Source organism: Saimiri boliviensis, chromosome 5 (genome assembly GCF_048565385.1).
Source record: "Saimiri boliviensis isolate mSaiBol1 chromosome 5, mSaiBol1.pri, whole genome shotgun sequence".
Taxonomy (NCBI): domain Eukaryota; kingdom Metazoa; phylum Chordata; class Mammalia; order Primates; family Cebidae; genus Saimiri; species Saimiri boliviensis.
In genome coordinates this window covers 147878395-147898033 of record NC_133453.1, presented here as the reverse complement: position 1 = coordinate 147898033, position 19639 = coordinate 147878395, and the positions used below count along the sequence as shown (strand labels likewise).

The 19639-nt window shown below is 38.7% G+C and overlaps 1 long non-coding RNA gene across 50 annotated transcripts in view; it reads right to left on the bottom strand.

Annotated features, from left to right (window-relative positions):
* The window catches only part of LOC141584675 (uncharacterized), a 287268-nt gene that overhangs the window by 186395 nt on the left and 81234 nt on the right, over positions 1-19639 (bottom strand). For 47 of the 50 annotated variants that reach the window (XR_012517873.1, XR_012517882.1, XR_012517889.1 and 44 more), the window contains 2 exons: positions 13312-13451; positions 10717-10849 (listed from right to left, as the gene is read on the bottom strand). This is a non-coding gene — a long non-coding RNA (uncharacterized LOC141584675). Of the gene's footprint in view, positions 1-105; positions 378-10716; positions 10850-13311; positions 13452-19639 lie in introns of all 50 variants that reach the window. The other 3 variants (XR_012517868.1, XR_012517914.1, XR_012517876.1) reach the window with 3 other exon arrangements.

The following is a 19639-nucleotide window of genomic DNA, read 5'->3' as shown; positions in this document are numbered from 1 at the left end:
GAAGTCAAGACATCGACACCATCCTGGCCAACATGGTGAAACCCCGTCTCTACTAAAAATACAAAAATAAGGCAGGCATGGTGGCATGCCTGCAGTTGCACCTACCCAGGAGGCTGAGATGGAAGAATTGCTTGAACCCGGGAGGCGGAGGTTACAGTGAGCCGATTGCGCCACTGCACTTCAGCCTGGTGACAGAGCAAAACTCAGTCTCAAAAACAAACAAACGAACCAACAAAGAAAAATTAGCCCGGCAAGGTGGTGGGCACTTGTAATCCCAGCTACTCAGGAGGCTGAGGCAGGAGAATCACTTGAACTCGATGGGAAAGCTTGCCGTGAGCTGAGATCACATTCAGCCTGGTGACAAGCAGAGACTCCATCTCAAAAAAAAAAAAAAAAAAAAGAGAAAGAAAGAAAGAAAGAAAGAAAAAAAAGAAAAGAAAAGAAAAAAAATTAGTATGTTATTCTGGAAGAGTTCCTGGAACAGAAAATGGACGTTAAATAAAAAAAAAGATAAAATAAATCTGGTAAATATGTGCATATCGCTGAATGAGAATGCATATTACTGATGTGTTAATAGAAACTCTGTGTTAGCTATATATTAACTCTCTGGATTGACTATGCAACTGTTCTTTAAATCGAGAGCTAATGCAAAACAGAAAGGTTTTCTCTCTTTTTAAAAATTCTCTGCTAAGCTTGATCAACAGAATATTATCAATATTCTTGATACCTCAAGTGTTCAGCTCCCCAATTCCACAGTCTTTTTTACCCCCATGAAGGTTACAATTATTTTCAATTCCCTTTCTGTCATTCCTCACTTTTTTCTATATTATTTTTATGGCTAAGTTTGTATTTCTAAATAATATATTGTTCCGTTTTTATTGTCTTCCAATTTAAATAAAGGTGTTCCAATAGATCTATAGTTCTCTTCAAATAATGAGAAGCCATCAGATGAATCCACATTGTTATGCATCCTACAAAATATCTGACCAGTTCTTTTATGAAAAATAACTGAATACTGGGAAACTGTTGCACATCAGACAGGACCTGATAGCACAGATATCCTAAGACAGTACCCAATGATCCCCACCTGTTGACTAACACGATCCTGTATTGTAATCATCTCCTTGTGAGTTTGGGCACAAAATGTGATTTGCTTTGATATGGCAGAATAATACAAGGAGATGAGATATCACATGGGTGATGTTACATCAAAGTGTGACTTCTTTTTGCTAGCAAGCTCCCTGCCTTGATGGCTTTGATGTCTCATTCTGCCATGAGGCAGAAGCCAATATGGGAAGGAACTGAATGCAGCCTCTGCTCAACAGCAAGAAACTGAGGCACTTGGACCAACAGCCTGCCCTAGAGTTTGCAATTTACACTTCAAAATAATGCAAGCCCCCTTTCAAATAACAGTGTATCGCTTACCAGGTAGTGTGAACATCTTATAATAACAGAATAATCCTAATTATTTTCTCTTATCCCTTGTAGCATTGCAGTCATTCATTTCACTTACATGGTAGAATACACACACGTCTCTCTCTCTCTCTCTCTCTCTCTCTCTCTCTCTCTCTCTCTCTGTGTATATATATATACACATAATATTATTTATTTATTTATGACACATACTTAAGCATATTTGGATACATTGGTACCACTATTGTTTTTAACAGACTGTGTTTTGTTAGATCAATTAAGAATATGAAAAATACACCTTAAACTTCATATGGAACCAAAAGAGAGCCCGCATAGCCAAGTCAATTCTAAGCAAAAAGAACAAAGCGGGAGGCATCACACTACCGGACTTCAAACAATACTACAAGGCTACAGTAATCAAAACAGCATGGTACTGGTACCAAAACAGAGATATAGACCAATGGAACAGAACAGAGGCCTTACAGGAAATACAACATACCCACAACCATCTGATCTTCGACAAACCTGACAAAAACAAGCAATGGGGAAAGGACTCCCTGTTTAATAAATGGTGTTGGGAAAACTGGCTAGCCATGTGCAGAAAGCAGAAACAGGACCCCTTCCTGACACCTTACACCAAAATTAACTCCAGATGGATTAAAGACTTAAACATCAGACCTAATACCATAAAAACCTTAGAAGAAAATCTAGGCAAAACCATTCAGGACATAGGTGTAGGCAAGGACTTCATGACCAAAACGCCAAAAGCAATGGCAACAAAAGCCAAAATAGACAAATGGGACCTAATCAAACTCCATAGCTTCTGCACGGCAAAAGAAACAGTCAGTAGAGTGAATCGGCAACCAACAGAATGGGAAAAAATTTTTGCAGCCTACCCATCTGACAAGGGGCTGATATCCAGAATTTACAAAGAACTAAAGCAGATCTACAAGAAAAAAACAAACAAGCCCATTCAAAAATGGGCAAAGGATATGAACAGATACTTTACAAAAGAAGACATACAGGAGGCCAACAAACATATGAAAAAATGCTCATCATCACTGGTCATCAGAGAAATGCAAATCAAAACCACATTGAGATACCATCTCACACCAGTTAGAATGGCGATCATTAAAAAATCGGGAAACAACAGATGCTGGAGAGGATGTGGAGAAATAGGAACACTTTTACACTGTTGGTGGGAATGTAAATTAATTCAACCATTGTGGAAGACAGTGTGGCGATTCCTCAAGGACCTAAAAATAGAAATCCCATTTGACCCAGCAATCCCATTACTGGGTATATATCCAAAGGATTATAAATCATTCTACTACAAGGACACGTGCACACGAATGTTCATTGCAGCACTGTTTACAATAGCAAAGACCTGGAACCAACCCAAATGCCCAACGATGATAGACTGGATAGGGAAAATGTGGTACATATACACCATGGAATATTATGCAGCCATCAAAAACGATGAGTTCACGTCCTTTATAGGGACATGGATGAACCTGGAAACCATCATTCTCAGCAAACTGACACAAGAGCAGAAAATCAAACACCGTATATTCTCACTCATAGGCGGGTGTTGAACAATGAGAACACATGAACACAGGGAGGGGAGCACTAAACACTGGGGTCCGTTGGGGGGAAATGGGGGAGGGGCGGGGGGGTGGGGAGGTGGGAAGAGATAACATGGGGAGAAATGACAGATACAGGTGAGGGGACGGAAGGCAGCAAAGCACACTGCCATGTGTGTACATATGCAACAATCTTGCATGTTTATCACATGTACCCCAAAACCTAAAATGCAATAAAAAAAAAAAGAAAATTAAAAAAAAAAAAAAAAAAGAATATGAAAAATAAAATTTTTTTGTCTAGGTTAACCACTAAAATTGTTTTTAAAAATATGTGGCTGAGATGCTAAGAAAGGAGAGAAGATAAATTCATATAAAAGGCTCTTCGAAAACAACAAAAGGTAGAAAATGAGTGAAATACAAAAAAAATAGGAATCAGGAAAATAAACAACTAGAAGATAGTGAAAAACTTGGTAGATTTTTAATCCAATTATATCAATAATGACTTTGAATGTCAATGTTCTAAATGCACTAGTGAAAAGACTGAGTGAATCAAAGACCCAAATATATGTTGTCTATATGAAATCCGCTTTAAATATGAAGATCTATATGACCTAAAAGTGAGTGGGTACAATAAATATAATATGATTACAAAAAGCAAAGGAAGCATGTGTACCTATATTAGTTTCCAAAGTCAAATGTACATGGGTAATTTCATTTGTTTACTAAGAGAGCAAATCGTTAAGGTACAAATAATCTATCAGTAAAAAGCTTCCGCAGGAAACAATCAGTATAAATATAATTTAAAAGGGGACATATGATATAAAGAATGAATTTATGTAACATGTCACAATCTGAGAGACACAAAACTATCATGAGGAAATGCAGACACAGGCATGTGAACATGTGTATGCCCAAGGAGAAAGGTCTCTCCTGGATCATTACCCCACCCTTCCACGGTCTGCCCTTCCTGCTCCTGCCTCCTCATGTATTACTCGTCCCAGCAGTCCTTCCAATTCACTGTCCTTTTCTTATGGCCTGGCCTGTGCCACGGACACACTTTCCTCTTCCCTTTCCCTCCCCTGTCTTCTGGACTCACTACTCCTCACTCTCCAAAATCACCTCCAAGGTTCCTCCCCCTGGAGGCCTGCCTTGCCCACCCCATCCCAGGCCTGAAACTTGTCCTTTGGGCTCCCAGGGTCAGCCCTTTCACCTACAGTTTAGTTTTTGTTAAGTTTTCTCAATGCCCACTGAACCGAAATACTAGAGAAGAGGGAAACTTAGTCTATGTTGTTCTCCTATGAGCCCCACACATAAAATAGGGCAACACAAAGATTCTGCTTTATATTGAATTCCACAAATACATTTCAACTCTCCTTCCATGAAAAGGATTTGAACTTGAAGATAAAGCTGGTTTTTTTGTTGTGGTGGTGGTGGTGGTGGTTGTTATTTTTCTCCCTTCTGTTCTCAGGATAGAATCTGAATCTTAATTCCCCCTTACGCTCTTAGGCTCCCCTCAGCCTCCCCAACCTCAATCCACTGCAGAGCCCTTCATGGACCAGGCTGCTTCTACCTCATCAGCTTGCTCCTCTGTCCTTTCGACAGTTGTGACCTCTTAGACCAAGAAAAATCTTGTTCACCAAGAGTTAGCTCTATCAATATGGGTCCTTTGATAAGTATTTCCAAGTCTTTATTAATGACTACATTTCACCAATTCTTAACTTCTCTTTAATGTTACAAATGCCAGGTCCCCTGTCTGCCTTCCTCACTGTGCTGGACTCACATTTGTCATCACTCACCTTCACGTGGGGAAGTAGAACCACTTAACTGGAGAAGAATAATGTAGGAGTAATTCCAGGAAAAGGGAAACAACTAACCGAGATTAGACATGGCTTGCCACATGTAAAATTAGCAAAAAATGCTGGATGAATTACATCTGAAAATGAATTTCAGACACTGCAGCTCTATCAGTGAAGGGCAGCGAGAAATATGGAAAATGGTCTGAGCCCTACTATTAAGTTAGAATACTGCTTTAGGAGTTTCCATGTTGTGTTGTAGCATAAATTTTGGAAAACACACTGAGTTGGGAAGAGGAACCTTAAGAGTCTGGAGAATAAAGTGGCTGAATTTTGTCAAGCCATTTTCGACATCTAATGGTAAAGATGGGAGAGAGTCCAGCACTTTGGGAGGCCAAGATGGGTGGATTACCTGAGGTCTGGAGTTTGACACCAGCCTGGCCAATGTGGTGAAACACTGCCTCTACTAAAAATACAAAAATTAGCCGGGCATTGTGGCACATGCCTGTAATCCCAGCTGCTTGGAAGGCTGGGGCAGGAGTATTGCTTGAGCCCAGGAGACAGGGGTTGCAGTGAGCCAAGATAGCCACTGCACTCCAGACTGGCCAACAGAGTGACATGTCATCTCAAAATAAAAAAAAAAAATGGTGGGAGAAAGCCAGCATCCATTCGGACAAGGCTGTGATGTCAGTACTCCATAAAAACCTGGTGAACAGAACTACAGCAACAGCAAAGAAACAAAAGGCAAAGGCACAACCAAGTAACTTGAATGAACTTGGCCTTGACCCTTTCATCTTATTCCTGAATGGAAAACAACATGTTGTTCTTGAGAGTGATCTTCCACCAAGCTTGAGGATGAAGCGATGGCCTGGTTTTAGAAATAAAGAAAATGATGTGTTTAAGTAGATGAGCTACCGCATGTGAACACTAACCTGCCTTTTCTATGTTATCCTGTTAGTTGTGGCTGATAAACTCATTACATTATGAAATAACTAAAGTAGAAGCAAGGTATGGTGGTCACATGTATAACCCCAGGACTTTGGGGGAGTACCACTTGCATCCAGGAGTTCAAGACCAGTATGGGAAACAAGGTAAGACCCCATCTCTACAAAACAACAAAAATTAGTTAGGTGTCATAGTGTGCAGCTGTAGTCTGAGCTACTCAGAAGCCTGGGGCAGCAGGACTGCTTGAGTACTGGGAGGTTGAGACTGCAGTGAACTGTGGTCATGCCACTGAACTCAGCCTGGGTAACAGAATGAGACCCTGTCTCAAAAAGAAAAAACAAAAAAGAAACAAAACCAGTAAACCTTTCTATGTAAAAGAGCAGAACAAAATTATCGCCAAAACAAGAAACCAGTGAAACTTTTTACCTCGATTTGTTTCCCTAGAAATTCTTGTTTTTTTATTTTTTATTTTCCTTTAAGTTCTGGGGTAGATGTGTAGATCTTGCAGAATTGTTACATAGTATACACGTGCCATGGTGGTCTGCTGCCTCCACTCCCCCATCACCTACATTAGGTATTTCTCCTAATGTTATCCTTCCCGAATCTCCCCACCCCCTGCTATCCCTCCACTAGCCCCCATTTGAGAAACATTTCTCCTCTCTTCCTCACTATGTAAATGCCACTATCTAGTTTGTGTGAAATATAGGGCTATTCTTTATATGAAGTGAAATTAAGTCAAATGATGACACACTATAATAAAGTAAATAAGTACTTCTTTTTACAAAAATTGGTCACTGAAATTATCTGTGTAGACTGTTAAACTCAAAGACTGACTTCTGTAATAGCTGAGAAAATAAATGTCCATCTACCAATTTGGAAGAAAAGTACCCATAAAATAGCATTCTTCTTGCTTTGAGGGTTGCTCACATCTAGAATATCCTTATCAAATGATCCTAATCCTCTCACATACATATAAACTGCACTTTTCAAAAAGAGCTCAACTCTTTTCAACTTCTACACATGTGTATATTTGTCTGATATAATTCTTACGATTTCATGAGATGAAACATAGGTAAAATACAAGGGCAAATATTTTTTCTCCTAAAATTTCTCCCACTGAGGCAAACTCATCGTGCCAATAATTGACCCCATATCATCATCATCTGTACCAATCAAAAGCACTGGTGATGCTGCATTTCTGATGGGATTCCTATGCTACTCTCTGTGAGATTATCTTTCCAACCTCCTGACATCCCTTCTGCAGGTTTTGATGATGATGCTATCAGCTGAAGATGTCCATGGGAGGTTTTTAGACCAAGTTTATGTCAGTGTCCATGAGGACAACCTCATTAGGACTCTCTTGTGGCCAACAGTGTCAGATTCAAGATGCCTCTCTGAGAAAAGACATGACTGTGTGCACTAGAGCATGAATGGAATACGCTAGTTTTCTCCCTGACTGCCCACTTCTGTGTTGAATCTTCATGGCTGTGTTCCTGTCTGTTTTAAGTGTAAAGAAGTTTTTAAAAATCCATTAAGGAGGAAGATACAATTATAAAGAGCTACTGGAAGCTTTCCTTGAAGTGTTAGATTTTAAACACTTACTGAGTACACATGGCTCAAGGATGGGAACAACAGACACCCACCCCGAGTTAAGCAGGGATGATAGGAGGAGGGTGATGGTGAAAAAACTAATCCAGCTGTTGAGTATTATGCTGATACCTTGGTGATGAAATCATTTCTAAAACACACCCCAGTGACATGCAATTTCTTCAGGTAGCAAACTGCACATGTATTCCTGAAACTAAAATAAATGCTAAAGAAAAAAAAAAGACTTAGAAAAAGCTTTATATTGATAATTCCTGACTTAATTTTAGAAATATGAGTAACGGTCTTTGTAAGCTTCATTCTAAACTCAGTTTCCCATCATATAATATTTATGTGTATCTCCGTATCCTCATTTCTATTTATGTTTTAAATCATGAGGCTGATGAACTTACAAGTCACCTCACGATGAGCCACTGCACATATGGATGCATTGCGGTCCTCATAAAACATTTTGCTATGCTCCCTTGCTACTTTGTTGAACTCTACTTTTAGGTACTTGGATGTAGGAATTGGTTTTCCCATTTCCTTTTGAATATATTGAGTAAAGAAGAAACACAGTTCATGATTCAGAATTATGACGAAAAATTCACCCATAGTTTTAGGCTCCACGAAGAACTCTGACTTCTAATCAGGCTAGGGTGTGCAGTGCATTGGGGACTTGCCTCACGATGTGATGTAAGAGTTTGGCTTGTTTGCAATTACATATTTTTGAAAACTCCTATGGCCAGGCCCATCTGTGTGAAATCTCGTGGTTTCGTATACTGTGGGAAATCACATCTTCCAAGCTTTTGGAGGTTTTGTTTGGGGACTTGGTGCACCACACTGTGTCATGTAGCATCATGTCAGTACAATTTTGTGTCTACTGGCTTTTTTCTGTTTCGTCTGAGCTCTCAGACCTGATTGATTTTGATTTGCCAGTTTGAGGGGCCACTCCTTGTCCAGATCTCTTGTTCCTCATTTATGGCCTGCCACTCTGGTCTTTTCTTTGGTGATCCATAGTTTGGTAAGATAGACTATTCCAGCATACATCCTGACAGATTTTTATAGGCATAGCAAAGTGAAGAAAAAAGGAGATTTCCCAAGTCATTTAAGTATTAACATGTCTCCATTTAAAATAAATAAAATCACTCTCCATGTGTTAAGATGTGGAACACAAATGAGGCTCTTCATGTCTCAGAGAGAAGGTAGATGAGTGTGGAAAAGTTAAGGGTTCCCATATGGTCCAATAACAGCACCAAAATCACCGTTATTTTGATCTCAGACATGAGAAGCATGGCCCAGGTCAGCTGTATCCCTCACTCCAGACTCTAAGTGTAAACTAGTTTTCTCACAGAAGCTTTTGGTTTCATGTGGAGAAAATACCATATGATTGCAGACTTTAAAAGGAATCATGCTGATTTTGTGGAGCTCTATGGATTGCAGTATGCATTCACATGACTCTGTGGGCTTTTAAAGTATGTTTCCTGGACACTACCCTGGTGCTGTCCATCAGATTGCTGTGGTCTGTGAAGTGCCACCTGTTGGCGGCAGGTTGGGGACAGTCTTCCCTGCAGTGGGATTCTTTCTTTAGCCAACACACATGCACAATCCTCATTCAGCCCATGTCCATCTCTTAGATCATGGCATGGAGGGCATAACATATGTTTTCTATGGTTTATCTTTTTGTTTGTTCTATCTAGTTTTCACCACCTGTATACAACATATACGTATTAGTCTGTTTTCAAACTGCTATAAAGACGTATCTGAGACTAGGCAACTTAAAAGAGATTTAACGGACTCACAGTTCCACACGGCTGGGAAGGCCTCCAGAAACTTGCAATCATGGTGGAAGGGGAAACAGGCCCATCTTACATGGCAGCAGATGAGTGAGTGAGGGAAGGAGGGAAAGAGACAGAGAGAGAGAGACAGAGTGGGTGGAGGCGGGGAGGGGAGGGCGTGAGAGAGCCCACAACCAAGAGTGTGTCAGCAAAGGAAAAACTACCATTTATAAAACCATCAGATCTCTTGAGAATTCACTATCATGAGAGCAGCATGGAGGAACTGTCCCCATAATCCAATCACTTCCCACTGGGTCTCCACCTAAACACCTGAGGATTACCATTCAAGGTGAGACTTGGGTAAGGACACAAAGCTTAACCATATCAACATATTATTTCACCTGCCAAAAACCTTGTGTCTTTGTAAGCAGGGACTGGCCTCAATTAGCATATTTTGAAACTTTTTTTTTTTTTTTTTTTTTGTAGCCAGTTCACCTGCGACCATGATGATATTGACTTTGCATCTTTTGGGTTTGGCAAGGGACAATATAATCCTATGATATCAATGTCAACAGGCTACCGGGTTCCAAGTAATTCATGATTCACTCTGTAGAGCGAAAATAATAATTTTCACAGTTTTCTCAAAGACTTGAAGGTATATCTGCCTTTTGAGCATGTAAAACAAGAAATAGTTGCATATAGAAAACACCCTCCTGAATGCAGAAGTACAGTTTATATTTCCTGTCACTGACTTTTTACAAATCGTACTTTAGGTAAAGGGGATATCATCACTGATTCCACAGAAATACAAACTATCATCAGACATTACTACAAACAGCTCTATGAACATAAACCAGTAAACCAGAAGAAATGGCTAAATTCCTGGACATTGGTACTCTACCAAGACTAAACCAGGAGGAAGTTGAAACACTGAAAAGACATTTCTTAATATTGGATTCTGATATCCTGCAGTCATGGCTTTCAGTAAGTTTTTAGTCGATCCTACAGATTCACTTCAAAATAGAGTCTGAAACTGTGGCTTTCTGGAATAGGAGGTACAAGCACCTATCTTTGAAGATGTGGTTACTAACACTCCAATTGGTGAGTGGGGAGTGTGCAGCCTGATGGCAATGATAAAAGATGACTAGAGACCCTGGAGCTCAGTGTCGTCTTCTGAAGCAGGTGCACCAGTGTTCACAATGATGGGATGCTCTTTCTTCCTTACACATCCATTCATTTCCTGTACATGAGGTTATTGCCTATGCTTTGTTTTTTTTTTCTGCCAAAATAACGTCTACACATTTTACTATTTGAAACAACTTTAGATATACAGAAATATTCATAGATAGGACAGAGAGTTTTATACATCTTTCAGATATCTGGAATGTTAACATCTAATATAACCATAGTATCATTAGGAAAACAAAGAAGTTGTATTTGGTGCAAAAATTGTAACTGAAGTACAGATTTCTAACATATTTACTAGGCTTTGCAGTAATGTCCTCCTTTGGTTCAAGGATCGAATCCAGGATGCCACATTACATTTACTACCTGGCGTACTACATACTAGTTTCTGCATTACCACATACTTAGTGCCTCAAAAGCACACACATTACTCACAGTTTCTCTGGGCTGGGAATCCATATTAGATGATGGCCAGGGCTGGGCTCTCAAGTGAAGGTTCAGTTGGAAAAGGATCCCCTTCCAAGTTCATGTGTTTGTTGCTAGGATTCACTGGTGCATACAATCAAACCTTTTAAAAAATTAATACCAATCTATTACCAATAGTTCAAAAAAATTAAAAATGACACAAAGTGGAGAAGACAGCCCTTTCCAGTGCATGAGACAAATTTACCCTGATCTCAAATAGAAATTTAATAAGGATATTTGAACAACAGATTATAAATTGATGTGTATTATGAATATAGATATTAAAATCTTTAAAAAACATGAATAAAACAAATCAGTAACATGTAAAAAAAATTATATAGTATGACCAAGGATATTTATATCAGTAACACAAATTTGGTTGAACATACAAAAGAAATTAGTATTCATGCACTATATTAATAAAATAAAGGACAAAATCCACATGATCATCTAAAAAATGAAGAATAAACAGTTGCGTAACGCAAAATCAACTTATCATAAAAATATATAGCAAGTTAGATGTAGAGAATAACTTTCTTCACCTTTAAGACAATCAAATAATTCACATATCATAACTTACTTGAACGTTGTCCACTCCTGCCACTTTTATTTATTTATTTATTTATTTTTAATATTATTATTTTTTGAGACGGAGTTTTCACTCTTGTTACCCAGGCTGGAGTGCAATGGCGCGATCTCAGCTGACCGCAACCTCCGCCTCCTGGGTTCAGGCAATTCTCCTGCCTCAGCCTCCTGAGTAGCTGGGATTACAGGCATGCACCACCATGCCCAGCTAATTTTCTTCTGTACATTTAGTAGAGGCAGGGTTTCACCATGTTGAGCAGGATGGTCTCGATCTCTCGACCTCGTGATCCACCCGCCTCGGCCTCCCAAAGTGCTGGGATTACAGGCTTGAGCCACCTCGCCCATCCTGCCACTTTTATTTTTAACATTTTACTAGAGGGTGTAATTAGGAAAAATAGGCTAGAAAAATAAATTTGAAGAATCTGAATTAGAAAGAAAGTCAACTATGCAAATTACATGGTCTTGGGTATGGATAATTCTAAGAGTTCTAACAAAATATAGTTAGAAATAAAAAATGAGTTCATCAAGGTTGCAGTAAACATGGTCAGTATAGAGAAATCAATTTTATTTATACACATTAGCAATTGTTAGATATGTACATTGAAAACTATAAAACTCATTGAACAAACATAATTAAATTCTAAATAAATGAAAAGACATTTTATATTCACTGACTGATAGGCTTAATATTGTCAAGATGGCACTATTTTCCAAATGGATCTACAGACTTAATGCAGTCCCCATCAAAATTCTAGATGAATTTTTTGCCAAAATTTGCATGTTGATTATAAAATTGATATGTAAATGAAAAAGATCCAGAAAAAAGAAATTAATCTTGACAAAGAACAACAAAGTCTGCATAGTAAATGCACACTTTATGATTGTAAAATATTTACAAGGCAACAGTAATAACATGTTAGTGGTACTATCTGGGTGCAGTGGTTTGTGCTTCTGGTGCAGTGGTTTGTGCTTTTAATCAGAGCTACTAAGGAGGCTGAGGTGAGAGGATTGCTTGAGGTTAAGAGTTTGAGACCAGCCTGTGCAATACAGCGAGATCCTTTTCTACAGAAATGTTTTTGGCGGGTGCAGTGGAATACGCCTGTAATCCCAACATTTTGGGAGGCTCAGGAGGCCAGATAACTTGAGGTCAGGAGTTTGATACCAGCCCAACCAACATGGTGAAACACCATCTCTACTAAAAATACAAAATTAGGCCGGGCGCGGTGGCTCAAGCCTGTAATCCCAGCACTTTGGGAGGCCGAGTCGGGTGGATCACGAGGTCGAGAGATCGAGACCATCCTGGTCAACATGGTGAAACCCCGTCTCTACTAAAAATACAAAAAATTAGCTGGGCATGGTGGCACGTGCCTGTAATCCCAGCTACTCAGGAGGCTGAGGCAGGAGAATTGCCTGAACCCGGGAGGCGGAGGTTGCGGTGAGCCGAGACGGCGCCATTGCACTCCAGCCTGGGTAACAAGAGCGAAACTCCGTCTTAAAAAACAAAAAAAATTAGCTGGATGTGGTGGTGCATGCCTTTAATCCCAGCTACTTGGGAGGCTGAGGCATGAGAATCCCTTGAACCCAGCAGGTGGAGGTTACAGTGAGCGGAGGTCACACCGCTGCACTCCAGCCTGGGAGACAGAGTGAAACTGTCTCAAAAACCAAAAAGTTTTTAAAAAATGAGCCAGGTGGCTGGACACGGTGGTTCACACCCATAATCCCAGCACTTTGGGAGGCTGAGGTGGGCAGGTGGATCATGAAGTGAGGAGACTGAGATCATCCTGGCCAATATGGTGAAACCCCATCTCTACCAAAACTACCTGAGTGTGGTGGAGCATGCCTGTAATCCCAACTACTTGGGAAACTGAGGCACAAGAATCACTTGAACCCAGGCAACAAAGGCACAGTGAGCTGAGATTGCACCAATGCACTTCAACCTGGCTACAGAGCGAGACCCTGTCTCAAAAAAGAAAAAATTACCCAGGCTTGGTGGCACACACTTGTAGTTCCTCATACTCAGGAAGCTGATGTGGGAGGATCTCTTGAGTCCAGGAGTTGGAGGCTGCAGTGAGGCATGATCATGCCATTGTACTCTTCCCTGGGTGAGACAGTAAGACCTTCTTGCAAAACAAATAGAAAAAAGGAAAAGAAAAAAAATGAGGTTTGTGGCACTAGTATAAAGATAGACATATACATCAATTCAATAAAATTGAGTGTCCAAAAATTAACACCTTCATGAGCAACTGATTTTCAAGTTTGCCAAGTCATTTCAATGAAACAAAAACAAGTATTTTTTAACAAATGTTGCTGGGACAAGTAAATATCTATATGCAAATTGGACTCCTCTCTCATACCATATACATGATTGACCCAAATTAATTATATATCTTAATGTAACTTCTAGATGGGCCCGAACCATAGAAGATAACATAGAAACCTATTTTCATGACATTAGATTATTAAACAATGTTTTCTAACGTGTGACACATAATGTATAAGTGACACAATAAAAAATAGATAAATTGGTCTTCATCAGAATTAAAATCTTCTGAGATTCAAAGTATATCATCAAAAACAGAAAAACAGCAATGTTCTAAAGATCTAAGCCCTTTCTTTATTGAGGGTACAACTTGGAATATTGGTGAAGGTGCAAGGCATTGAGGCTTTTAATCCTGTCTTCATTACAAAAAAGCGCAGAAGTTAATGGAATGGTCACCAGAGGAGAAATTCTTGTGTTAAAGGAACACTCCTAATAACAAGACAGTGTGGTATTCGTATAGAGATAGTGAGATGAACAAATGAAAAGAGAGCTGAAAACTGATAAACACACACACACACACACATATACACACACGTGCACATTCATGCACACATACATATATGCAAATAATTCATTAGAAAATATTTTTGGAGGATTTTCAAGAACTATTTCAGGATATTGAGTATCCATAAGAGGAAAAGATACCTATAAATACACATTACACACAAAAAGAGTTCTACATGGATCACAAACCTAAGTATAAAATATTCAAGGCGAAATTTAAAACCTTAGGGAAATGATGTCATGACCATGAGGTAGGGTAAGAATTCCTAAACTACACCAAGAAAGTATTTGTCCTATAAGATAAAGGTATTGTAGCAGAGTTGATGTGTGTGAAGACTCTGGAGACACACTGAATCAAGATGAAGGTTATTCTATTCCTTTTCTGTCAGGCTTTAGCTCAGATTCAGAACTAAACCATGGAAGAGGTAATAGTGCCCACTGCTTAAGTTGTGAGGATTGAATGAACTAATAATACATAAAGTATTTAGACTAATAGTAGGTCTTTAACAAACACTGTTAGTATTTACTAACACAGCTTTCTCTAAGTAATGCAAGCAGTATTATTTGAAGCAACTGAAAAATGCCTCTTATTTTACGTCACTACGAAAGCAAATCTATTGAAAAACGATAACTTCCTTCACTTATTTTTATTTCATATGAAAATAATTGAAAACATTGAATTAAAAACATACTGAAAATTATTACAAATGTACAAACGTTGATATTTGTTTTATATTAGTCCTATGATTAATGTAGATACTTGTTTTATATTACACATATGATTATATGAGACGGGAAATACAAGCAAAACACATTAACTTGAGTATCCTAAAATTTTTCTCAGTCAGACCAAACTCTTCTGAATCACTTCTCAATACATCTTAACCAGCATTTTTCTTAACGTTATCAACATCTCTGCTCATCAGAAGCTTTGTTGATGTGCATTTCTTAAAGAGTATCCTGTGCTCCTCATGTCCGATTATTTTTCTAGCCTGCTCATGGCCCCTTTGCAAGTTTTCAGGCTGACAGCATCACTAGAATGTGACTATGGAAGGTTTTTACACTAAGTTCACGTGTGTGCCAAAAAGGGCAATCACAATTTGACTGTTGTCTGGCTAGCTTTTGGAGTATCAAGTTCTTTATGCATTCTATTTGAAAGATGTGAAAATGTGCGCTCACACCTGTAATCCCAGCACTTTTAGAGGCCAAAGTGGGCAGATCACTTGAGGTCAGGAGTTAGAGACCAGCCTGGCCAACATGGTGAAACCCCATCTCTACCAAAAATGTAGAAATAAGCTGTATGTGACGGCACAGGCCTGTAATAAAAGAAAACACAGTTGAAAAATAGACATATATATACATAATCAAATATTTTATAAGTCAGTGAAAGGGAATAGATGAATTTTTATAAAAATGTCTTAGAAAATAGAATATCCTTTTTTTTTTTTTTTTTTTTTTTTTTTTGACACAGAGTTTCACTCGTTACCCAGGCTGGAGTGCAATGGCACGATCTCGGCTCACCGCAACCTCTGCCTCCTGGGTTCAGGCAATTCTTCTGCCTCAGCCTCCTGAGTAGCTGGGATTACAGGCACGCGCCACCATGCCCAGCTAATTTTTTGTATTTTTCTATTAGAGACGGGGTTTCACTATATTGACCAGGATGGTCTCAATCTCTTGACCTCGTGATTCACCCAGCTCAGCCTCCCAAAGTGCTGGAATTACAGGTGTCAGCCATCGCGCCTGGCAGAATATCCTTTTACGGAAATTGAAACCTGACATTTGGCCTCACGTTACACATGAAGTTAATTCCAGGTGGATCATCGGCCAAAATCTAAAAATATTTAATGCAGTCTATAGAAAACAATTTAGGAAAATATCTTCAGGACCATAAAGCAGGGTAAGAGTCCTGCAACTAACCCTAGAAAGGATTTAACATGGATGAGAATACACATTGGAACACAGTACATACGAGCTAGGCCGATGGACAAAGACTGAGTCAAGCTGAGATTCCTCTACATCTGTCCTTCAGAGTGTTTGGATCAAATGCAGTGTAGGACTATGGGAATGATAATAGCGCCTACTTCTTGAATGTTGGCCGGATTGTATGAACTAGTAACATTTTTAGCACATCGTGTAAATTAAAGAGTATGACAGCTTTTTCTAATTGTGAGATGTATCACTGAATCAACTCAAAGACAAGATTGTCAGAGCGGGTTAAAAAGCAAGGCACAACTGTATGTTGTCATAAGAAATCCACTTTAAATACTATCATACATATGATTTTAAAGTAAATAAATGCAATAAAATATATCCTGCTAACACTAATTATAAAAATAGCTGGGATAACAATATTAATATCAGACACAGTAGATTCTGAATCAAGGAAGGTTATCAGGGATAATAAGCTGCTGCCCAGTCCATGGTGGGAGTGGTTTAGAGGGGAAGGCCATGCTCACTGTGTTAACTGAGCTTATCGTGAGGCATGCAGGGATGTTTCCACAGGTTCTTTCCATCATGGACCGTTGAAGGTAGACTATAAAGTCCCTTTCGGGGGAATTCTTTGCTCCAGAAATCAAGAAAGAAAAGGAAGAGGCATGGCAGTGAGTGAAATTCCCTAAGAATAAGGTAAAAAAATACAGGAAGTGATATTGAGGGTATTGCCCAATATCTGAAAAAGAGGCTGACCCAAGTAATTTAGGAAATAAGGAGAGATTCTAGCCTAAAGAGCAAGTGATTTGTATGAGCGTCTTACTCGTTTGGTGTAGTAATTATCCGCTACCAATTCTGAAACTACCATGCAAGTATTTTGGAACTCAATGATTACACAAAGAAGACAAACTGTCTCACTATGAAATTAGGAATGAGAGCACACGCTACCCAAATCTTTGCTTCTCATACCATTCACCAAAACAAGCAACTAAGATTCCATGAAAAATGCTTAATACGTGGATTCGGCAAAAAACCGACACAATAAGCCTGGAACACCTTAAAATTCTAGCAAGTAAAATAATGTTAAAGAACAATAAAACCACAGAAACAAACAAAATGAAACAGTATGATGTAATTTCAAATTTTACAGGAGCCAAGGGAAAGACCTTCCAATGACCACCACTGAAACCATGAGCAACAAAATATATAAATTAGTATAGCATACAATAAATTATATAATTTTATATAATATCCTATATGATTCAAATGATTAAATAGATATGTAATGCATTATGGAGAACAGAAAAATTGCCCGTGGAAAATAAACATGCTTACTAGTACTGCCATAAAAAGTTGAAGTATAATTTCCACTTGTTAAGTATGTTTTATACTTAGTGACTTTAAGAAAAAGGGCAACATGGTAAAGGGAAAACAGATTATTGTTGTTATCATTTGAGAAGCAATCTTGCTCTGTCGCCCAGGCTCAAGTGCAGTGGCATGATCTAGGCTCACTGCAACCTCTGCCTTCCAGGTTCAAACAATTCTCTGCCTCAGCCTCCCAAGTAGCTGGGATTACAGGTGCCTGTCACCACGCCCTGCCAATTTTTGTGTTTTTAGTAGAGATGGGATTTCGCTATCTTGGCCAGGCTGTTCTTGAACTCCTGACCTTGTGATCTACCCACTTTGGCCTTCCAAAGTGCTGGGGTTACATGTGTGAGCCACCATACCTGACCAAAAAATAGATTAATTGTATATTGGGAAAAAGACCTAAACTACCTCACACAGGTGATCATCCTAAAGTCACTAATTTCAAAGCATGTCAATACTACTTCCCCTTGGTGTGGAACTTACCATCTGTGGTCTTCCTTACCTAAACCTACATCAGTCTTATCATGAGAAAAACATAAATAATGAATCCCAAATGTGGATAAATATCACGAACAACAAAAAGTCCTGAGAAACTGGCATAGTTAAAAGGAGCACAAAAAGGCATGATACCTAAATGTGATATAGTATCCTGGATACGATTCTGGAACAGAAAATGGATACTCAATTAAATGTTAAATCAGTGAACAATTAATGTACAGTTGTTAGTGAATGAAACTGCATAATATTGGTGTGATAACTGTGAAAAATATCCCACACTAATGTAAGAAGTGAACAAGAAGGAAAATCGTGTGTCGGATATGCGTGTGTATGTGTATATATAAACTCTCTGTACTGACTTCCAAGTGTTGTATAAACTTAAAATTATTCTAGAATGGAAAAATTATTTCCTGTTTTTCTTAATCTTCTCAGAAGATGACGGATGTTCTCCATGCTGTTGATAAATCAATATGCCATGTAATACCTCCCCCGTTCCATTCTCTCCTTTACCCTGGTGAATGTTAGTAAGATGTTGAATTCCCTTTTTCATCATGACAACATTCTTATCATTTTCTAAATGTGTATTGCTAAATAACATATTGTTTAGGGTTTTTTTCTTCAAAGTTAAATATGCATATATATCAATGAATAATGTCAGTCAAATTATGAAAAATTTAACAAATCCATATTGTGATACATTCTGCAAAATACCCAACAAGTTCTTCTCACAAGGGTCGAGGTCAGCAAAATAAGTAAAAACTGAGAAAATGATGCAGATTGGACAGAATCTGATACGGCAGTCAGGTCCTAAGATGCGTCACAACAATCCCCATCTCTAGATATGCAAAACCCTATTCTAATACCCTCCCCCTGAGGACTAAATACGCCATCCCACATGCATAAATAAATTTACAAAGGGGCAAAGTGTATAGAATAATGGTTTATAAGACAGATTTTATCAAACAATGTAGGACAATGATACCTGAGACACAGAGACAGTGACATAAACCCCAAATTGCCTGAAGACAGTGCTTTGGAAGAATTTCCAGGCTGTGGTGTGGCATGGACTTTTGAAGACACTCTGAGTTGAGAAGATGGAACTGAGAGATGAGAACAGATGGGCTAAATTTTTAAAGCCATTCTCCACATCCAGTGGTAAGAATGGGAGACAACATCCATGCCAGTATCCATACAGGCAGAACTGCTGTTGCCAACATTACTCACTGAAATATGGATCACAAAAGTAAAGGAGCAATTCAGAAACAAAGGCGAAGCACAGAGAAAAGTCATTTGAATGAATATTTAATATTGCATGGAGACTGAGGCCTTTAAATCTTGCACCAAAACCAAGGCTAAGAAATAAGCATCAGAGGTGAAGCAAATAATGTGTATGAGGTGAATAAACAACCCGTGTTGACACAAAACTACCTTTCCTATATTATTTTCATACATGTGGCTGATAAACTCACTCTATTTTAAAATAATGAAAGTAGAGCTTTCAATATAAAAGAGCAGAACAAAATTATCTTTAAAGTAAGAATTAAACAAAAATATTTTACCTCTGTTTCCCTGTAAAACCTCCAGTTTCCTTTAAATTTGGCAAAAGTTTGTCTTTGTTTTTCACTATACTAATTCCACTGTTCAGTTTGCATGGAGTATAGAGTTGGTCTTCATATGCAGTGAAATGAA